We start from the raw sequence: 17501 nt of genomic DNA on the forward strand, positions 1-17501 counted from the left end.
AGAACACAAATACACAAGGGTACGCAAACACATAGCTGGATAACACAAAAGGACAGGACAGGGTTTGTTTTACTGTGGTATTGTAATATTTAATTTGCAAACAAAACTTTCTTTACTTCTTGGAGATCTCCCTTAGTTCTTCATTTTTCCCAAAAAGTCCAATCTATACCTGTTGTCCCTAAACCCTACTGTTTTGTTCATATCCTCTTTCAAAATAATTATCCTTCATTGTACACTACTCATTTTGCCCCAAATCTTTTTCATATAACTTCTCAATGCACTCTCTCCCTATTCTCTGTAGTTAGTTTCTTATATAGTATCCCCCCCTCTTAAGCTAACTTAAATCTACTGAGCTCAGATGTATAAAATAAGGGATGAGGCAATGCACCAGTACAAAACAATTAACACAAACAGCAATGACAAAGAAATACAAATTGGCAAAGCATGCAGCAGTATATCTAAATTAGCAAAGCAAATGCAACATTACAACTAATATGGGCCAATGTGCAGCAACAAGAAAAATAAATCAGTAGTAAAACTGGCTTAATACAATGTAAAATTCAGTAGAACTATGCCTGGCAAACAGCAGCCGCAAATGCAATAACTTATATCTAAACATGACAAACCCACAAGCAGAAAAAATAGTACACTAAAGACAACAATGCAAATAAGGGAAACGTCTATTCACATCTTAGTGTCTATGTCATTAAAGTGGTGCACCACAACAACTTATTCTACGAAAAATTACCAAGTACTTGAAAAGAAAATTGTGTATGCAGATACTGTTATTAGTCCCTTCTTATTGTTCTTTCCTTTCCAAGTGCTCCTTTTTCGAAGAATGTGGATCATAAAATTATTATTTAATAGATCTGTTGACAGAAAGTGTTCACATTAGCAAATGCATTTAATTGTATTTTATAAATCCAATGCTGCAACACAGCTGGAAACCAGATATCAAATGAAATAAGCAACTATGTACAAAGCAAAGCGTAAATACATCATTCAATAGCCATGTGGCATTTCACAATTCAGTAAAAATTCTCTCAATTCTCGTAGAAAGACACTTGTCATAATCAGGTGTGCAGATGTAAGAATATTTCCCATCAATTCATAAGCATTTCAGTAAGTAGCACAAAGTACGTGCTCCACAGTATAATCTTATGTTTCCAAGTAATAGCGTGTCATATTGGTGATGCTTTCTACAAAGGAATGTCAATAGCGAGGTTCATGGCCCCTTTTTTCTCCACCTAATGGCTTTTTCTCCTGGCACAGCTGGGCGCCCACATCGCATTACGTCAAGGTCACTTAGCTTTCTTACTGAAATATTTACGACAGTAGTTTGCACTACAGTGACAGTCTCATATTAAAAAAATTCACAGATCGAAAAATTACAGTAGAAATGCATAGAAATGAAATCTTATGAATAGCAGTGTTGTGATACATTTACACATGAACACACAAGTCATAACTCTTTAAGTACGATTCTTGGTTTCCAACATCGTTTTTCATAAATCAGAGTCCCTAACTTCTATTCATTATTCATATACATATAAACACGTTATCACATTCCTCATATATGGTAGCATCATACCTCAACAGCATAATACACATCCTCATTGTAATAATAACATCATAAAACCTCAGCCAAATCTCAAAAACGTCGTAGCTATCTGCAATAATTTCAAAACCTAAACAAAATTCTCTTCTTGTTTCAATAGTGTCATCTACCTCAAACATACTTTAAAAATTATGATCCCATACCAAATACGACATTCAAAGCTCTCATGGTATCACAATGGTTCCGAAAAAATATGAACAGTTCACAAAGTTCAGACAAAATACAATTTCATAAGTGTGAAATTATCCAACTGTGTAATTGCGTAAACATGTGTCACTGACATAGTAAAAAACTGTTTGTCTCTCTCAGTTAAATGATCAGATAGCTGTATAATTCTGTTACAAAAATATGGTACCGATGTGTAAAGTTGTATAAGCAAATACCATATTAGCTAGGGCTCCTAGCGCTCGCCACGCTTAGTACACAAAGTAGGCGTGTACCCCCTGAGGATTAATGTAATTATACCCTCAGCTGTTACAGATTACAGCAATGGAATGAAATGTATCGCGGAAAACCTTTGTGTCTTTGTATTTCAAAAATCTTTAAAAATAATTGTTTTAACTACAAAATTAATCACTCTAATACGTGTACTGTAGCGCTAAACTGTGCGGCTTGTAAGATAATCTCTGTCATTACTTAAGGGCAAAAAATGTGCCAAGTGTCGTAATTATCATCGTCCGTAAGCAAAGTTCTGTAGAAGTCAATGTACTTACCTCGTAATAAACAAAGTGAAATGCTATGCGTATAGATAATGTAGTTATTACGTACATTACCATGATCAAGAAAGTACTATACTGTAACGCAGGGCTTCCGAATGTGTGGTCCGCGGATCCCTTAGGGGTCCGCCGGCACTTTCTAGGGGGTCCGCCGGCTCTTTCTAGGGGGTCCGCGGCCACCTTTCACCAAATCCTGTAAAATAATGAGTAAAATTATTGAATAAAAATGTGAAAATCGAATTTATCACTATTTTTTTCGTGTGAAAAGCATGTGTACTTTAACTTCAGGTCGTATTTCAAACAGCCTTTTTGGTTCCTAAGTGAGAATGCGTACACAGTTTAGTGCCGGAGGATGCGGCTTCTCTGATCGACTGTTTCGCAACAATACGGGGTCGTTTGTGTGCTGGCTCACGGCGCTAGATGCGCTGAAACCTTTTACGCATGCATGGAGCAAGCTTTGTCGACCAATCACAGCCCTCGCTGGCACATATGCGGCCCCTGGCATCATTAAATGTTAAACTTGCTTTGTCAGTTCACTAACTATTTCATAAGTCGATTTTTGGCCAGTTTATTACTTCTAACATGGATCAGTGGTTGAAGTCAGGATAATTGAAGAAGGGTGCAGTCTCCATCACCTTCACAACAAGGGAAGTTTCTAGTTGATATGAATGAGGAGGGAGGACGACCAAAGAAGAACAGTCACAACAAGCTCCACAGCCGAATTTATTATGTGAAAACGCTGCAAGTACTCTATTGGTTGCAATATTCTGTGGAAGTGGAATAAACAAGAAGCGTAAGTACAACGAAAGCTATTTATAAATGGGCTTTATGGAGACAAAGGAGGGTAAAGCTCAGTGTGTAATTTGTGCGCGAGTCCTTCCGAACAGTTCAATGGTTCCAGCTAATTGTGCCGTCATTTTGAAGGTACTCACCCGGATTTCCAGGCTAAAGACATCGATTTTTTAAAAAGGAAGAGTGCAGAACTAGCTGCTTCTCAGCATTGCATGAAAACTCATGCAAAAACAATTAATGAAAATTCATTAAAAGCTTCTTTCTTGGTTAGTTATCGAGTGGCGAAAACAGGCAAAGCTCATACTATTGCAGAAAATCTCATAACGTCGTGTGTCAATGATGTTGTTTCTTGCATGCTAGACGAAAAGGCAGTAAAGCTTGTATCTTTGGTGCCATTATCAAACAATACTGTCAAGAGACTCATTGTTGACATGTCAAATGATGTGAAAGACACTCTTGTTTCTCGCATCCAACACAATTCATTTTCTCTGCAGATAGATGAATCCACTGATGTTGCAGGATTAGCGATTTTATTGGCTTTTGTCTGTTATGAATATTCTGGATGTTTTGACGAGGACCTCTTATTGTGCAGACCACTACCTGCCAACACAACAGGTGCTGAAATATTCCGTTGGATGATTTTTAAGGACTAAAAAAGTTTCATGGTCTAGTTGCATAGATGTGTGCACGGATGGTGCAAAAGCTATGACGGGTCCTACAGTCGGAGCGATAACGAAAATAAAACTCCAAGAATTGCAGCAGTAGTCATTGTGCTCTCCACAGATATGCTTTAGCTACGAAACAAATGCCTGTTTCGTTCAAGAAAGTTTTAGACGAATCCATTCAAATCATTAACTACATAAAATCAAGGCCGTTGAAGTCAAGACTTTTCACAATACTGTGTGAAGATATGGGAAGCCTTCATCGTTCCCTGCTTCTCCACACAGAAGTGAGGTGGCTCTCACAAGGGGAATGCACTCTCTCGGTTGTACGAATTAAGATTGGAAGTCTTAGCTTTCCTTTTGGAGCATAACACCAAATTAGCAGACCTTATTAATGACGAAAATTGGCAGTGTATACTTGTCTATTTGTCAGATATTTTCTCCAAAATGAACGAAATGAATATTTCACTCCAAGGGCAAAGTGAAACAAAGGTCACTGATATCGACAAAGTACGAGCATTCAAGAGGAAACTCAATTTTTGGGCAGAGAGTGTCGAGGAGGGGAAGGTCGATTGTTTTCCTCTTCTCAAGGAGTTTTTGAAAACAAAACATTGGTGCTTGGGAAGAATTTGTTTCATCAAATCCTGGAACATCTCCGAAGCTTGATATCACTGTTGGAGCATTATTTCCCAACAACTGAAGATGAGAAGCTGCAGAAATACGAATGGGTGGTCAATCCATTCACTGTATCTAAACAGCCGAACATTCTGTCATCAAATAAATATGAGTTGTTGATAGAAATTGCCACAGACCCTACCTTGAAATCAAGTTTTGACATTGACGGTTGCTCACACTTTTGGATCCGTTTGGATAACAAGAAATACTAACCCGCTGTTGAAAAGGCAAAACGTGTTTACCACAACATACATGTGTGAATCTGGATTCTCAGTCTATGCTGCCCACAAAACTAAGTACCGAAGATGTCTAGATGCGGAACCAGAAATCTGTGTCCATTTGTCAAGAACTGAACCCAACTTTTCAAAATTGTGTCAGCAGAAGCACCCTCAACCATCACATTAGGATTCCATTATTATTCCTACAGACTCATCTATAGTAAAGAAGAAAGCATTTTTCTTCGTAGATGCTCAGTGAACGTACCTGAACTACAACTCTGTAGGAATTTTGTTTTTTGTCTTCTATCATTTACAAAATAATTATTAATTGAATTCTGTTGGCATTGATATTTTTGTTACTAAAATTAAAATGATCTCTAAAGCTAATTTCTTTGCTGTATAATATATTCCGTCCTCTCAGTTAAAAATATGGCCTACCTATACTTCAATTACAATTACTTGCTATTACTCTGACACTATATTGTGGCAACTGGCTACGAGTGTAAACAAATGAGGACTTTTCACGTGCCACCTTGTAAAAGGTAACCTTCTCTGCCAGAATTGTTTCCTTTGAGAAAAAAGTCTTACGTTCTGGAAAATGCTTTTTCTTCTTATATAGAAATAAGAGAATCTGTTTGTTTGTTTTCCTAATTTGTTTACAGTCGAGGCTGACTGCCACGATACAGTGTCCAAGTAGTAGTTTGTGTTGTCAGCTGTGGCTAAGCTGTTGCCACGCCACCTGACAGTTGCCAGCTACCAACTGAGAGTACACTGTTGCAACGCCGCCTGCTAGCTGCCAGCTATGGACTGACAGCTGCCGTTCAATAGATACGCAAAGACGTAAAAATAACTAGACTTTCCGAGCTGTTTACATGGGCACGAAAATCGATTGTGAAACTGGAAAACGGCTTTATAAATCCAGATTTCCAGAATCGATTTTGAAGTGTTTACCAGAACAACCAAAAGCGGAACTGGGACATCGGCTTACGAAATCCGGTTTTGGAAACACATGTAAACTGGGTGAATGTATTCCCACACATTGCACGACAGATGTCACAATAGTCCTTTAAAGGCAATTCCTTCGCCTCTTTTCTTGCGTGATGTGTTTGTATCCCGAATCATGCATCTGCCTCTTTTCTTCACAGCCGTGCGGAATGGCCGCTCAGTCTAAAGCGCCATGTCGTCGTGGATTGCGCGGCCGCTCCCGCCGGAGGTTCGAGTCCTCCCTCGGGCATGTGTGTGTGTGTGTGTGTGTGTGTGTGTGTGTGTGTGTGTGTGTGTGTGTTGTCCTTGGCAGAAGTTAAACTTAGGTTAATAGTGGTTAAGGCTAGGGACTGATGACCTCAGCAGTTAAGTCCCACAGACTTAACATACATTTGAACATTTTTCTTCGGATTTCACGAAAAACCACACACACACACACACACATACGACTGTTACGAAATATGCGTGCTCCTTACACAACAGTAGCCAAACAGTGGAAGTGAACAGACCACAAGCGGCAGCTTGTCAACAGCGAACAGTTTGGACGTGACATTGATTGCTCTTGAAGGATGGCAGCTCCAACATGTGAAATGCCAATTACCAAGTAATTTTAATCAGGCTATAGTGTATTGAACAAAGGGAGTAAATCCACTAGTAAGTGTCTGGATACAGTGGGAATTCAAAATGGTACGTTAATTTCAAGTTATTTTCATTCATCTCTAAACCAAAGACTATTGATACTTCGGGGTGGGGGTGGGGAGTGGGGTCACTGGGAACATGGCACTTGCATTAAGAAGCTTTCAGTTCCCATTGGTTTCGCTCTGAAATTTAAAGTTACTGTGCTCTTGACTGACTAGGGGTCCGCCATGAATTTTTGACTGAAGAAGGGGTCCGCCAGCTGAAAAGGTTGGGAAGCCCTGCTGTAACATATTGTTGGGCTATGAAAAAGGCTGTCTCATTGTAGCTATACCACAAAAGTTACTACTAAAACATGTTTTACTTTCCAGAAGAGTTCAGAAAAACTGTGCAGATATGAAACAGATACAGCGCAAAAGCAATAATATAAATTGTCACTCATTAGTAGTGTCGTGGTATAATAATGTAGCTGTCACATAAACAACCACTGTGTCGTCTGGTATCTCTCAGAAAACACTTTAAATCCATAATGTATTTTCAAGTAAACCAAAATGTTGCATTACAATGTCATTAGCAGTACCAGTGTATGTTCTAAGTATGTAAGCCTTATACTCATTACGTAATCATGCAACAAACAAGGAAGAATGTACACACAACAACACTGTGTCGTCTGTTCACTATAAAAATGCATTCGTAATTACTGTCTAAATAAGTTGCCTAGGTTCTTGACTGGATAGTTAACTTTAAATCATTGTTGCATGTTAACAGTTTCTTAAAAAGTCTGTCAAAGCATACTAGTAATGTGAAGTGAAAATTTTATATCAAAGACTAAGTTAAAAAGCAGATTATCTCGCAGTAAACGGTTTTACATGTGAAATGTGGTGTAGTCATTTACCCTTTCTAGTGTACAGAGTTTCAACTTCCACATTGTATATGTCGGTAAGGAATGCTAAAATTTTTCTCAAGGTTAGCGTTTATGTTATTTTTCTCCGAGCCAGTCAGCACACGTGTCTGTCTTTTTGTTGGCGCGTATCGTTATTAGGATTAGGAGACCTAATTTCTACAAATTCACCTAGTCGAGAGGGCCCTGCCCTGTTTGAATCCCGCCAGTTCTGATGAAATTCAGGTCTGTCGTTATGTCGGTAGTTTCCATAGTTTCTTGTTTGTCGGTCATGTGGTGGAGAATTTCTCCATGAGTCGTAACTGCGCGCTGAACTGTTGCGTCTGAAGTTATTCTGTCTCCCTTGATAATAATTGTTTTGGTTCCCATATTGTCTGTTTCTATGGTTATCTGTGTCATATTCATTACTACGGAAATGCAATATTTCTCTGTAACTACACTCCTGGAAATTGAAATAAGAACACCGTGAATTCATTGTCCCAGGAAGAGGAAACTTTATTGACACATTCCTGGGGTCAGATACATCACATGATCACACTGACAGAACCACAGGCACATAGACACAGGCAACAGAGCATGCACAATGTCGGCACTAGTACAGTGTATATCCACCTTTCGCAGCAATGCAGGCTGCTATTCTCCCATGGAGACGATCGTAGAGATGCTGGATGTAGTCCTGTGGAACGGCTTGCCATGCCATTTCCACCTGGCGCCTCAGTTGGACCAGCGTTCGTGCTGGACGTGCAGACCGCGTGAGACGACGCTTCATCCAGTCCCAAACATGCTCAATGGGGGACAGATCCGGAGATTTTGCTGGCCAGGGTAGTTGACTTACACCTTCTAGAGCACGTTGGGTGGCACGGGATACATGCGGACGTGCATTGTCCTGTTGGAACAGCAAGTTCCCTTGCCGGTCTAGGAATGGTAGAACGATGGGTTCGATGACGGTTTGGATGTACCGTGCACTATTCAGTGTCCCCTCGACGATCACCAGTGGTGTACGGCCAGTGTAGGAGATCGCTCCCCACACCATGATGCCGGGTGTTGGCCCTGTGTGCCTCGGTCGTATGCAGTCCTGATTGTGGCGCTCACCTGCACGGCGCCAAACACGCATACGACCATCATTGGCACCAAGGCAGAAGCGACTCTCATCGCTGAAGACGACACGTCTCCATTCGTCCCTCCATTCACGCCTGTCGCGACACCACTGGAGGCGGGCTGCACGATGTTGGGGCGTGAGCGGAAGACGGCCTAACGGTGTGCGGGACCGTAGCCCAGCTTCATGGAGACGGTTGCGAATGGTCCTCGCCGATACCCCAGGAGCAACAGTGTCCCTAATTTGCTGGGAAGTGGCGGTGCGGTCCCCTACGGCACTGCGTAGGATCCTACAGTCTTGGCGTGCATCCGTGCGTCGCTGCGGTCCGGTCCCAGATCGACGGGCACGTGCACCTTCCGCTGACCACTGGCGACAACATCGATGTACTGTGGAGACCTCACGCCCCACGTGTTGAGCAATTCGGCGGTACATCCACCCGGCCTCCCGCATGCCCACTATACACCCTCGCTCAAAGTCCGTCAACTGCACATACGGTTCACGTCCACGCTGTCGCGGCATGCTACCAGTGTTAAAGACTGCGATGGAGCTCCGTATGCCACGGCAAACTGGCTGACACTGACGGCGACGGTGCACAAATGCTGCGCAGCTAGCGCCATTCGACGGCCAACACCGCGGTTCCTGGTGTGTCCGCTGTGCCGTGCGTGTGATCATTGCTTGTACAGCCCTCTCGCAGTGTCCGGAGCAAGTATGGTGCGTCTGACACACCGGTGTCAATGTGTTCTTTTTTCCATTTCCAGGAGTGTATTTTTACTCTGCCAACGGTTGTCATACGGGTGGTGTCTGTTTTGGTCACGTTTTACGTTGTAAGAATAGCCTTGTCGTGTCCAATTATTATTTCTTTCATCGCAGAATTGTGACGGATGTGACCTGTAATTGTTGTGTTCCTGTTTTCGCGTCCCGTGATTGTCAGTGTCGATTTCCAATTCTTGTAAGAGTCCCTGAAAAGCTTCAATGTCGTCTTTGCAACGTCCTGCCAAAATAATATGTCGTAAATGTTCAGGCAATTTGATTAAGCAAATGCGGATGAGTTCTGACGGGCTGTATGGGTTTGAAAGATACAGATTCTTATGCAACATGTCTTCAAAATATTTGACAAGACTGGAAAATTCAAGATTGTTCGAAATGTTTATCATTACGATGCTATGTTTTACTCGGTCTTGAGTAGCTTGAGACCCTTATGCTGAGAGGAAGGCTTGATAAAATTCCCCTTCACTGTGACAATCGTGAATGACTGATCGCATTCTTACAGCTGGTTCATTCTCTAAGTAGCCACACATAAATTCTAATTTGTGCTCCAGTGACCAGTTGGGAGGAAAACAATGAGAGAATTGGTGAAGCCATGCTTGTGGATGAATGTCGTTGCCAGAATAGTTAAATTTATTGAATTTACGTGTAGTAATAAGCAGCTTATAGTCAAAATCATCATGTCGACGAGTCGCATATCGGTCATTGTTATGTCGTGTCGGCGGTTGCATCTCAAAATTCGGTGCACCTTGCCAATTTCTTTCATAATTTCCGAAATGCCCTGTGTTATTATTTTGTGGCTGTTCCGTATTTCTATGTCCCTCTTCCCGTATTGGAGCGCAAGTGTCCTCTGAAATATGTATTACCTGTGTCAACTGATCTTGTACTTCCCGGGTTTCTCTTTTGTACTGTGTATTGATTTGATTTTGATTTTGTTTGAATTTTCTAATTTGTTCATACTCTTCTGTATCAGTGAAGGTTATGCGTCTTGTGTCATTCAGATCATCATCTACCTTTGTAGGTAAGGTAGTCAACTGATCCGCAAGTTCGGTTACTTTCTCTGATACTGAACTGATTTCCTCAGTGTGTTTTCTGAAACAAGTTTCAGAGTGTCCATTTGTGTTGAAATCGTATCTACTGTGTACTTTAAGTTTTCCTGAGTTTTTGCAAGTTGCGTAACCGAATCGGTAGATGCAACTGAGTCAATTTTAGCTTGCAATGTGTCGTGATTTTCATGAACAATAGTCTGCAGTTCTTTTATGGCTGCTTCGTGATTCTGTAATGAATTTTCATTACGCGAAAAAATAGGTTCAAATGGCTCTGAGCACTATGGGACTTAACTTCTAAGGTCATCAGTCCCAAAAAATAGGTTGAAAATGCTCACAAATTTGTGTTTTTACTTCATTACAGACTTTTTGAGATTTCGATTCGATTTTAAGTAACTCAGCAGTTAAACCTTCACGTGTTTGTTCAAGCATTAGTTCCACTGAGTCTAGCTTTTGAAGCTGTTGCTGTGTTTGTCTCTGATTTTGTTCCATCGTGTCTAACTGTTGGTGTGTTTGTCTCTGATTTAGTTCCATTGTGTCTAACTTTTGAAGATTTTGTTCCATTGTGTCTAACTTTTGAAGCTTTTGTCCCATTTGTTGCATTAATTGTAATAACAATGCACTGGTGTCTGAAACATGTTTCTCAGTGTAATTCGGCAGTGCATTTGAAAAGCCAATATTCGCATTTTGAAAAGCAGAAAATGTGTCTTGACTTGATTGAGAAACGTGTAATGACTCAAAACCAGAATCTACGGTATTTGCAAAATTGTGTCCTGTCATTTCGGATCCCTGTGGCGAGCTGTTGCCGACCGACCGACCGACAATACTACCCTCTTCACTAGCTGTTTCACTGTCTAAACGATTATTTATTGCCTGATCCATTCCCCTATGCACAATTAGCAAATTACTATGTTGAACATTAGTTAATTCATTACACGGTGGCGCTAGCACACTGCTTTCGACTTCACTGTCATTTCTCAGTTTACTTTGGAGCCTAGTATTACGTTTTTCACACGCCAGTATTGTCACACTATTTCACACGATAACACAGAAAAGTACAATTTGAAGAGCAAAATAAGAAAACACATTAACATAGCATTGAAAATAATATGTGATTAATTGCAAGCACAGCTGCGAAATACTTTGTGCAAATCTATGTGCATGCCACGTGTGTTTTACTGTACAACAATGAAAAACTACAACTACAAAGAAGATTCTCTCTACAATTACGTGCTAGCATTAAACAATAGCTACACTATTTACACAAACTACAAGAAAAAATCAGAAGATTCCAGTGATGTATCCTCGGTTAAGGGTCGGCATATGAAACGTCCCCTTAGAAAAATTAATGAATTACTGTGCTGGTAAACCCCTTACATTATTTGATTATCAAACAGCTGAGCAAAACTGAACGTACTCAGACATTTCTCTCTTTACTTATTCTGGTCATCACTAAACTGACACACAATATTTTTAGCGCAACGCAATCTGACTTTCAATAATCCCTACAAAAGAATGGCCCTGACTAACAATAACCTATACTTTTCATGAATCACTTACCTCACAAAAATCTTCGTTACTCGAGCTACTGCAACACAGCGAGCGCCACTACTTCCAGCTAAATAAAAGATTCTAACTACTGAAGGCACTAACTACTGATAGGCATAGTTAGCAAATGAAAGATTTTGATAGAGAACAAACAATGTATTTACCTTAATAGTGTTCTAAAGTCATAATATATTTATATATATCAGTTAATGATATCCAGTCTTACAAATTTACTGTCTCTGATGGGCACACGTCCAGATCATCCGCTCTCAAAACTGCGCCATCTTACTCTCCACATCCACCACTGCTGGCGGCTCACCTCCAACTGCGCAACACTACGCGCTGTTCACATCCAACTGCCCAACACTACAATAGCGAATATTCCAACAATGCCAACCAGCCACAGACTACACACAGCACAGCCAGTGATTTTCATATAGAGCGCTACGTGGCGTTACCAATATAAAAACCTAAACAGCCTACTTACAAACTTACCAAATAATCCAAGAAAAGCGCTTTTAATGTTTTAGCACCAGCATACACTCTTTTCTCCATCGTTTTCGTACATAACACTTCATTCAAGAGGAACATTCGCGTACACATCTTTGTAAACGTTGTACTAAAGATATAATTATTAAACAATTGACATATGCAGGAAACAATTGACATATGCAGGAAATAACTTTTGGAATAGGTCTTTAAAATTTTTGAAGTAGCTGTGGCTTGCGAAATCTGTTTGTTCATTCAACATAGATTCTGTTTTTTTGATTTTGTGGAGGTATATCTCCAGTTGATCTAACAGGCGTAGGGTGTTACCATTGGCTTCATTATGTAGTACTACCAAATTATTTTCTAGATCGTTGATGACATGTTTCGTTTGCGATCTAAGTTGTGCAATGACTGACTTCTCGAAGTGGTTGAGCCTGAAAGCATTTACGTGTTCCTGAAAACGGGTTTTGAAATTTCTGCCTATTTTCCCTACATAGTAGCCAGGATAACTGGGACATGGTACTCTGTGCACTCCGCTGTTGTTGTATGTTTGCGTATTTGATTTTATGATATGGACGAGTATGTTTCCTATGCATTTCACCTCATTCAAGACAAAAAATAAAGCATGTATATAAACCGTTTATTATTTTAAAGGTAATCGCCATAACTGTTAACAAAGATGTCCCACTGTGAGGCAAGACGATCAATGTCTTCGAGGAAAAGTATTGATAGTTACCTACGGAAACATGATTGTACTCAGGTGTGTGCACCTTTTTGTCCGAAGCAAATTGACGGCCACGAATATCTTCCTTCAAGACTCCAAAAATATGGAAATCGCATGTGGAGAGACTATGGTGGGTGTGTAATGGCTTCCCAGTAAAACTTCTGCAGCGTAGTCGAAACAACCTTGGCAACACATGGGCACATCCACACATCCTCCATACAGTCTCCATCCGTCCCCATTCGATTTCCATACTTTTGGAGCCCGGAGAAAGACATTTGTGGCCGTCGATTTGCTTCGGACGAAGAGATGCACGAATCGGTGCAATCATGGTTCCGTAGACAACCATAAACATTTTACGATAAAGACACTGACCGTCTTGCCTCACAGTGGGATAGGCGTATTACCAGCTATGGCGATTACTTTTGAGATAATAAACAGTTTACTTACTTTCTTTCCATTTGTCACGTTTTCATTTGATTGCCCTTTATACACTACTGGCCATTAAAATTGCTACACCCTGAAGATGACGTGCTACAGACGCGAAATTTAACCGACAGTAAGAAGATGCTGTGATATGAAAATGGTTAGCTTTTCAGAGCATTCACACAAGGTTGGCGCCGGTGGCGACACCTACAACGTGCTGACAAGAGGAAACTTTCCAACCGATTTCTCATACACAAACAGCAGTTGACCGGCGTTGCCTCGTGAAACGTTGTTGTGATGCCTCGTGTAAGGAGGAGAAATGCGTACCATCACGTTTCCGACTTTGATAAAGGTCGGATTGTAGCCTATCGTGATTGCGGTTTATCGTATCACGACATTGCTGCTAGCGTTGGTCGAGATCCAATGACTGTTAGCAGACTATGGAATCTGTGGGTTCAGGAGGGTAATACGGAACGCTGTGCTGGATCCCAATGGCCTCGTATCATTAGCAGTCGAGATGACAGGCATCTTATCCGCATGGCTGTAACGGATCCTACAGCCACGTCTCGATCCCTGAGTCAACAGATGGGGACGTTTGCAAGACTACAACCATCTGCACGAACAGTTCGACGACGTTTCCAGCAGCATGGACTATCAGCTCAGAGACCATGGCTGCAGTTACCCTTCACGCTGCGTCACAGACAGGACCGCCTGCAATGGTGTGCTCAACAACGAACCTGGGTGCACGAATGGCAAAACGTCATTTTTTCGGATGAATCCAGGTTCTGTTTACAGCATCATGATGGTCGCATCCGTGTTTGGCGACATCGCGGTGAACGCACATTGGAAGCGTGTATTCGTCATCGCCATACTGGCGTATCGCCCGGCGTGATGGTGTGGGGGGCCATTGGTTACACGTCTCGGTCACCGCTTGTTCGCACTGACGGCACTTTGAACAGTGGGCGTTACATTTCAAATGTGTTACGACCCGTGGCTCTACCCTTCAATCGATGCCTGCAAAACCGTACATTTCAGCACGATAATGCACGACCGCATGTTGCAGGTCCTATACGGGCCTTTCTGGATACAGAAAATGTTCGACTCCTGCCCTGGCCAGCAGTCTCCAGATCTCTCACCAATTGAAAACGTCTGGTCAATGGTGGCCGAGAAACTGGCTTGTCACAATAAGCCAGTCAGTACTCGTGATGAACTGTGGTATCGTGTTGAAGTTGCATGGGCACCTGTACCTGTACACGTCATCCAAGCTCTGTTTGACACAATGCCCAGGAGTATCAAGGCCGTTATTACGGCCAGAGGTGGTTGTGCTGGGTACTGTTTTCTCAGGATCTATGCACCCAAATTCAGTGAAAATGTAATCACATGTCAGTTCTAGTATAATATATTTGTCCAATGAATACCCGTTTATCATCTGCATTTCTTCTTGGTGTAGCAGTTTTAATGGCCAGTAGTGTATGTTCGTTTAGTCGTTAATTATGTGTTGCTCATTGTAAGTCCTTTTTTATTGAAATTTCCTGTAATGTTAACTCTTTTCTGTTGCGCGTCCATCTAACTTTCATATCTTCTTTCATACTTCATGATTCATCGCCATGCTCTCTGCGTGTTCCACAAAGGGTGAATGACTATTTTCATTTTTCCAGCGTTTTATACGTTCTTTGTATCATAATCTGACAAATTATGACTGTCATTCGCAGTACAATTATTTGCAGTCTGGACACTTTAACTGATTATAGTCCTTGGTTTTTCCGTTGATGGGTGTGTTTCTTGTCCTGCATTTTATGCGTGAGCCTTGTTTCTTCAGTGTACTTGGTATCTTGTGTGTGTATTTGTTTGTGTGAGTAACTGTGTACCATTTTACTTTTATTTTTTGTTAGTCTTGTTTGAGTTTTTGTTTGAGTTTTTCTGTACTCCGTGGTTGTGTCTACGGTGGTGTCCGTCTCACTTGAGAGCGCGTCTAATCTGCGTTTCAGTGCAGCCATTCTTCTGGAAGGTTTTCTTCAGGAGCTGCATCTCAGTAGGCAGACTGCCCTTGTCGCATATGTCATGACTCATGAGCTCTGCGGTGAAGGGTAGTGGGCACGGATTTCCGTTGATCTGGGTGGTGGCACCTGTTGGCATTGAGGTACAGGTCTGTGTGCGTTTTGTTTCGGTAGACCGAGTGTCCCATAGTGCCATCCGCTTTCTTCTAATATAGAATATCGAGGATGGGTAGGCACCTATTTTATTTTTCTAATTCCACTGTGAACTTGATGTTCTTGTGTATGCTGTTCAGATGGTTGAGAAGTTCTTTTAGGGTGTCCTCGCCGTGCGGCCAGACCGCGAAAGTATCGTCTACGTACCGATAAAAGAACTTGGGTTTAGGTAAATGGCTCTGAGCACTATGGGACTTAACTTCTAAGGTCATCAGTCCCCTAGAACTTAGAATTAATTAAACCTAACTAACCTAAGGACATCACACACATCCATGCCCGAGGCAGGATTCGAACCTGCGACCGTAGCGGTCGCGCGGTTCCAGACTGTAGCGCCTAGAACCGCTCGGCCACCTCGGCCGACCCAAGGCGATATCCTCGAGGTATTTAATGTACGGGTTAGCGATACATGGTGCCAGTGGGGATCGCATAGCGACTCCATCCACCTGTTGGTAAAACTTGCCCTCACACTGGAAATACGACTCCTTAAAACTGTTTGAGAATCAGAAGACACAGTGGAACTGTGTAAACGGGGCTTAACGCACGCTTGGGCGGTTGCTACTGACTGGGAGACAGCCGGTTCCAACCCCTGTGACGGAAGAAATTTCCACCGCCAGTGTTCAACCGGCAAGAGGAAGAGACGTAGTAGCGCAAAGTACCTGACTAGCAGAATTGGTGCCATTGTCATGGTTTAAATACCAAACCTTTTCGTAGTGTCTTGTGGAGTGAGGAGACGAAACACTGTTGATGGTGACCCGGCCACCGAACGGGGACATTAAGCTCTGCGTCCACGCTCGTGTGTAACACTCAAGGAAAAGCCTCAGCATATGTACAGCCCAGTCCTATTTAAGAAAAGACTTTCTAATTGAGTAACAATCATGTTTCTGTCTATGGAGTAATATAGCACACTTAATTAAACTGGGTGGACAGAAATATGGAAACACCAAAATTATAACACATTACCATTTTCCACTAAGATACTGGAACCCCGTCGGCATTCAAAACAGCTTCCAGACGTCCTTCAACAGAATCTTATATCATTCTTCCTGCAAAGTAGTGGAAAGTTCAGGTAAGATTGATGGAGGTGGATACGGGTTCCCGGGTTCGATTCCCGGCGGGGTCAGGGATTTTCTCTGCCTCGTGATGGCTGGGTGTTGTGTGATGTCCTTATGTTAGTTAGGTTTAAGTAGTTCTAAGTTCTAGGGGACTGATGACCATGGATGTTAAGTCCCATAGCGCTCAGAGCCATTTGAACCATTTGATGGAGGTGGATAGCGATCACGTACCCTTCTCTCGAAAGCTGACCACAAATGCCCGATAATACTGGGAACTGGTGATTGTAGAGCCCATCAGAGATGCGATAATTCATCGTCGTGCTTACAAGAACAGTACTGGACGATGCGAGCTGTGTGAACTGCAGCCCTGCTGTCTTGAACATAGCATCGCTATAGAGGAACAAACACTGTACCGTGGGATGGACCTGATAAGCCAAACTGGTCGCATAGTCCTCAGTAGCAATGCAACCTTGCAGAGTAACCATGAGACGCATGGTTGGCACTTAAATTCGGTCAGAAGTTGGGCTCAGCCTACACCAAGACACATCTGACCAAATGACTTTCTTCTATTGTTCCAAAATCCAGGTTTTATGGCATCGGCACCACGTTTTCCTGTTCCAGGAACTCCATCACTGATGTGTGGATTTGGAATTCCAACTCGCACTGCAATTCCCTGCATCTGGATCTGCCTTCGTGTTGTTTTGCCGCAGATGAAGTTCGTGAGTGCGACTTTCACTTCTGCATTGAATTTTGTGGTTGTCGTTGCCATATTTTTCGTCACAATGGTCTTCAATGACCGTGTGTCAAGAACAAAATGGTTCAAATGGCTCTGAGCACTATCGGACTTAGTCCGTAGCTCGTGGTCGTGCGGTAGCGTTCTCGCTTCCCACGCCCGGGTTCGATTCCCGGCGGGGTCAGGGATTTTCTCTGCCTTGTGATGACTGGG

Source organism: Schistocerca cancellata, chromosome 8 (assembly GCF_023864275.1).
Source record: "Schistocerca cancellata isolate TAMUIC-IGC-003103 chromosome 8, iqSchCanc2.1, whole genome shotgun sequence".
NCBI lineage: Eukaryota > Metazoa > Arthropoda > Insecta > Orthoptera > Acrididae > Schistocerca > Schistocerca cancellata.